Source organism: Pelodiscus sinensis, chromosome 2 (assembly GCF_052426305.1).
Source record: "Pelodiscus sinensis isolate ZL-2025 chromosome 2, ASM5242630v1, whole genome shotgun sequence".
Classification (NCBI taxonomy): domain Eukaryota; kingdom Metazoa; phylum Chordata; order Testudines; family Trionychidae; genus Pelodiscus; species Pelodiscus sinensis.
In genome coordinates this window covers 45306708-45313241 of record NC_143053.1, presented here as the reverse complement: position 1 = coordinate 45313241, position 6534 = coordinate 45306708, and positions in this window count along the sequence as shown.

Genomic DNA, 6534 nt, shown 5'->3' with positions numbered 1-6534 from the left:
CCTAGAGTTGCTGCATCAGTCGGTTGGCAAGCAGGGAGCAGAACAGCCCAACTGATGTCCTCAATTTCCCTCACCCAGGGAACTTGGTGCTGTAACGAAAGGGTGGCTCTGTCCCCACTGGGACAAGTCATTTTACTCTGTGGTTCTGCTCACCTGAGATGACCACTGCAAATAGCACCAGGCCCTGGAAACCTTCTGCCTTCACCCCTAGTCTCAGGTGGAGTGGGGCAGGAGTCTCCTGCTGACTCTACCACAGATAAGTCAGACCTGCACACAGGACATTACCAACTCTGGTCAGCATGCAGCAAGATGTGGGTGGGGGATCCAAACTACCTGAAGACCTGAGAGCCTCGGGTATCAGGATGTAGGTGATGATTTCAGGAGTACATATTTGGGGCTGGCATGTGGTGTGAGGATAAAAGAAATTCAATGGTTAGTGGAGAATAAGAGCAGGGGAGATGGTCAAGGGACATGGATAGTCTCAGAGGATGATAGTTAAAGAGGCAATTTGCCAAGGGGAGGATTTTAATGGATTGGATGGCTGGGAGTCTCTACATATTATGAAACAAAAGTGTGTGCTCATGTGACCACCTATTTGTGCCCCATATATTTCCAGTCTCCGCTTTCACCACCTGCTGTGTGCAGTTTTCTCTTTTTAGGTTTCCCCTTTTAAATTGTAAGCTCTTCAGAGCTTGTCTGTATTCTTTAAAGTGTCCGAGTATGTTGTGAGCAGTAAATGCTATTTATTGTTAAGGTGAAGGATCTGGTAATATTGTAACTAATTTATTTAGTTCAGTATCTTATTTGTTATAAGAACAAAATGTCTGAAATAAATTTAAGATCTTAGTGATCATTATAAATTTGCAATGTACTAATCAAACAAAATCAATGGCAATATTTCATTGCAATCACACACTTATATTTTTGACACATGAAAAAAAATCATGATTATAGCAAATTCCCACCGATTAATATTTTAGTTATGAATGGCTCAGATTAATTAAGAAACGGCCTATGCTATGACATCATCCTGAATCTTTTGAAGTATGCTCTTTTCTGGTCTTCAAATATAGATTGAAACTTCCTAGGTTTCCACAGAAAAACAGCAACAGCAAGACAATGTAGCATTGATGAGTATGTCAGTATCAGGGCCAAGCACATTGAGCAGTAATGGTAGCATCAGGGATAAGAGCACTGGGCCAGATTTGTTTGTCGAGGTTTCTGTGACCAAACAAGGTATCTGAAAAAACAGGCACTAGAGTGAGAAAAGGACTTTAGAAGGCTACAAAAATGTAACTGGCATTTTTATAATTTGTACATAAACAGGTCCCCACCAATGAAGCAATCTTTTATTTTTTTTCCAAACATATTAAATTTCCCAATATAGTACAGAATGTCATCTTCCAGCTGTATGCACTCATGGAAACTGAAGCATTCTGTACAGTCTTCTTACTTGCATCTTACATTGGTCTGCTACTTGCTGTGCTCTGTTTTGAGTTGGCACATCAACTACTGTGTTTTCTGACCTGAAAGTTTGACTCTGGAAAAGGCAGGCCAGCTCAGAATAATCTTGGGCTATATTATCCTTAAAGCTAAGATTTTGACAAAGGTATTTGTAGTAAAAGTTATGGACAGGATATGGGCAATAAATCATGGAAGCCCAAGTCCTGCTGCTTGGGGCTAACAGATGGATTCCCACTTCCTGGGGCTGAAGTCGCAGAGATCACGTAAAATCATAAAATCTATTACCTCCATGACTTACTTAGCATCCTTAATAATGAGGGTGGGAAGGATTTTAATGTGATGGTTCTTTAAAATTATTTACATTCTAAAAATGCCATGAACAAAATGTTACACATAGGTCATGGGTGGCCAAGGGGCTTTGAAAAGAAATCTTACTGGAAATTTAAAAATGTGTACTTCCTCCTAGTAATGTACACAAATATGTGTAAGTACTGTGCTCTGGATTTCAAAATGCATGTTGTCTTCTCATAATGTTAACACTTCCAAAATCAGTACTGTATACAAATAATTTATGTGTCTCTTAAAATAATATCAGAAGGTGTTATGATCCATCATTGTTGTACTTAAAGCACCTCTGCACATTAATGTAAAAGTAGAAGACATTTACATGCAAAATAGTCACTTGTGTAATTAACTATGCTCCACTTTTTCATGCTCAATGAATTACCAAACTACCATTCAAATAATGCAACTGTACTCTACTTATGTAAAACCCAAATCAGAAGGCGGTCTTCTCATTTCTAAGAAGATATTAAGTTCCATTCACAAAGACAAAGAATTGAAAAAGATCTTCTAATACAAGTATATACACAATCTGAGCCAGTTAATAGCAAGCATTCCACTGAATTCAGTGGACTCTAGATCAGAGCCATAGATTTATCCTTTCTAAGCCTATCAACTGATTAACAAACAAATATCAATTGATTAACAAACTGGGCAGTATAGCCTTTGTTGTTCACTTTAACTAGAGCTAGTTGAACTTCTCTTTATAGATATTGAGCCAGATTCACAGCTGGTGTAAATCAAAATAGCTACAATTAAGTCAGCGGAGAATTTGGCTCAAAATTTATTATTTTGATGTTGTTTATGGTTAGTGAATTGTTTGTGATGGGATCCTGATTTTTTCTGAATATATTTGTTAGTCATAAATGTTCACAGAATAGTTCGGATGAATAGTTTTCAGAGTGTGAGTTTTCAGAGAACTGTTCACTTTTATTTCTGTCTTAGATGTTTTTGCAGCATCTATAACTAATTTCCCAAGGTTCAGTAATGAGATTATGAAGATATGAGGAAATCAAAATGACTCAAAAATGTCCTGACTTTGATACAATACTGATCCAACCTATAATATCCACAGACAAAACAAGAAATAAACAACACAATAATGTTCATCCTGAAATTATGACTGACCAAAAAAGATTTAAAAAAAGCATTGTCACATGATCAGAAGCTTGCAAAACTTGGGCTTTCATGGACCGTGAGCAGAAAATGGTCCTAAAGAGGATAACTGACAAATGGGAACTAGAAAGGCAACCCTCATGCTGTGACAGCAAAAACAAGTCACAATTAAGCAATTATTCTTTTTTATTGCTAGGAGGAGGTCATCCAATGCCTTTGTGCTATACCCAGTTCTGAAGAGAAAAGAAATGTGTAGTCTTTGTGTGTGATTAAAATTTCTTCATCACAATCTTTTCTCCTATCTTCCCTAAAAAAAGAAGACTTGAACCTTAATGATGGTCAGTGAAATAGTTAATATCAAAAGATAGTTACTTGAAGTAGAGTCTGATCACAGCCTGTTTCAGGGTTGCTGGCATCTTGCCTTCCTGAAAACAGACATTAGATAAAAAATAAACAATTGAAAAAGTTAATCCTTGGCATTTTCTACTTACCTTTCAGCATGGAAAAAGACATTAAAACTCCTCCATAAAATATCTCTTAAAATCTTACAGCACTTACAAACAATACACTTTAAAGGTATCTGGGAAACATGGACTACCATAAAGGATCATAATGGAGAAATTTCTGGACTATTTTTAGAAGACAATTAACTTTATGTCAAATCTTGAAATAAGTATTAATGAATGGATCATGAGTAACTCTTTAAACTATTTTAATGACATGGTGGATAAAATATTAACCAAATTATAAGACTTCAATATCTCTTGAACCAGTAGGAAAAAAAATAGATGTAGACTCACCCTGCATGCAGGGCATAATACACTGCAGTCAGGTAGGCCTGCCACTTAACATTAAATACCATAACACCAATACAACACTAGCTCATTTCATATAATAAAAAGAGCATTGATCCTGCAGTTGGCTCCATATGATCAGAAACATACGCCCACAGAGAGCTCCAATAAAGTTAGTGAGGCTGTTACAGTTAAAAGCCCACTTATGCAGATCAGATTGTATGTTTGGGGATCTTAGTTTGTAAAATAAGCACCCATCACCAAATACTAAGTTGAGATCTTTGTCCGCATTACAGTCTTTTATGCTGAGTTAAGTGTCCTCTTAAATTTTTGGAGGAGGAATGTGGAAGGGGAGAAGGTGAGGGAGGAAGTGAACAAAAAGCTACTGGTGAATGCTACAAACAATGTAAATAAATCTCTTACCTCTTAAACAGCTCATATAATTTGGGGGAGAAATTATTTTGTAGAGGAGCTACTCTCTTCTTGACATGTATGCTTATCGACCAGTAATCCTAAACGAATAATGAGAAATCCTGTGGCACCTTATAAACTAACAGATTTATTGGAGCATAGCTTTCCTGGGCAAAGACCCACTTCATCAGAAGCATCTGACAAAGTGGGTCTTTGCCCACAAAAGCTTATGCTCCAATAAATCAGTTAGTCTATAATGTGCCACAGAACTTCTCGTTGTTTATGTAGATTCAGACTAACATGGCTACCCCTCTGATACTAATCCTATATGAAAGCCACATATATGAAGAATAGATCTTAGAATTTAATTGTAATTGTTGGGATTTTATCCTGAAAAAGTAAATAGATTTTGGAGCCCAATCCTGTAGACTTCAATCGAAACCACTATTGAACTCCATTGAAATTAATGGAGTTTTTTCAGTATAAAGGCTGATGAATTGAGCACTCCAGCTAATCACACAGATTTCTATCAATACAGGGAATCCAGTTTGCTGAGTAATAATACACTGTGACCCAGACTTTTATTATAGCTGGATTTATGTCATTGTGCTGAGCTAGTTTTAAGTTCAACCAGGTTGGAAGATGAACCTGCAAACCTTTAAATGTTGTTTGCTTTTAGTTATTGTTTTTTTCCATATTATACTTTATTGAGTCTCCTGTCATGTAATTTCATTGCATTGAAGTCACATGAGTTTGACCTATAACTGTAATAAAGGAATTTGGAATTAGATAACCTAAGTTTTTCCATTACTCACTAGTTGAGACTACCTATTAAAAGGGTTTCATATGCTATAATTTTGCTAAAATGAATACTTTCTTGAGCAATAATCATGTTCTCCATGGTCCTTAAAGTACAACTATTGTGCAGGATAGCTTTGTGTTGTGAGAGTGCAAAAAAGAATATCTAAAGTTTATAATTTCTAATATCAATGTTCACAGAAAACTCTGAATTTCTTGGATAAATATTTATTGTACAAAGTCATGCTAAAAGTGACAGTTTTATGAGACTCTTGATCTATGTTCTTAAATAGGATTAATTGTGCTTTAAAATTAATTATAAACGTCTTTTATAAAGGATCAGTTATTGTTCTCATTGAAGTCAATAGACATTTGGCTCCGTATGTCTATAATATTTGATTACAAAACTATTACTAACACTAATATTCAGTTTGTACTACTTGTTTGATTGTTGCATTTGCTTTACATTATTGGTAGATACAGATTTTACAGATAAGGAAAGTTACCAGTGTTACACACCAATATCACAAGTCTTTCTTGTAATAATTCAAAGCTGGACCCAAAACTCCATTAAAAGACTATAATTGACTTCAGTAAATTTTGGATCAAGCCCTCAGAACTTGGGTATTCTCCAATAAGGCCAGTTGTTTCCAAAGAAGTAACCGGTGAAATCAAAGTTCTACATACATCGTGCCATATTCCTGGCCCCATTATTTCTCAATGGTGCAAACGGGACTGCATTTATTGTGAGACTGCATTTATTTTTATGGTCTATTCTCCATATCTGTGGTTCTCATTTAAGATTAGTATCTGGGAAATGTGGATGTGAAGAGGAGAATAGTTCATCCATATAATACTTCTCCCTCAAATTAAATGAGCTGTTTAAGAGTTCAGAGATTTATTTACATTATCTATAGCATTCTCCTGTAGCTTTTTGTACATTTTCTTCACCACATTCTTTCCCACTGCCCTCCCTTGAAAAATTAAGATGTATGTTTTTATCAATCAAATAACAAGCTAAACTTGAAGGCTAGAATGGATGAATAAATAAGCATTTCCCCATCTCTAATTTCTGTGATCCATTAAAAGTGTTTAATTTTCTATAAAATATAAATGATTGACTCCATATTACTTAAGTTCCAGTTCAGAACTGAGAAACCTGGTTCTATTCATGAGGGATCATTTTGACTAATCCTCCAATCTTGAATAGCTTTTGTAGAGAACTGACAACTACTTCTAAGTAGCTACTGGGGAGTACTTCATCATTAGTTACCAGTAGTGGCTGCCTGGGAGTTGTGAATTTTACGTTTATAAACATTTATAAAACAAACTATTTGCAAATCTGATCCATTTTACCTGCCTTATCTGATGTTCATAATCATATATCTTCCCTGCAAGAGCTGATAATATAAACACCGTAAAACTGTATAAGGTTTCCAATAAAAATATGGAGAGCCACAGTGCAGAGCTGATGGCAGAACTAGACAGTTTGCGGTCAAAGATCAGGACACAGCCTTGTGTGCTTATGGAAAGAAATGACATTTACAGTGCTTAGAGAATGGAAAAAATGCAGGTAGTAAGTTAAAACAAATAGAAGCTAAGCATTAGG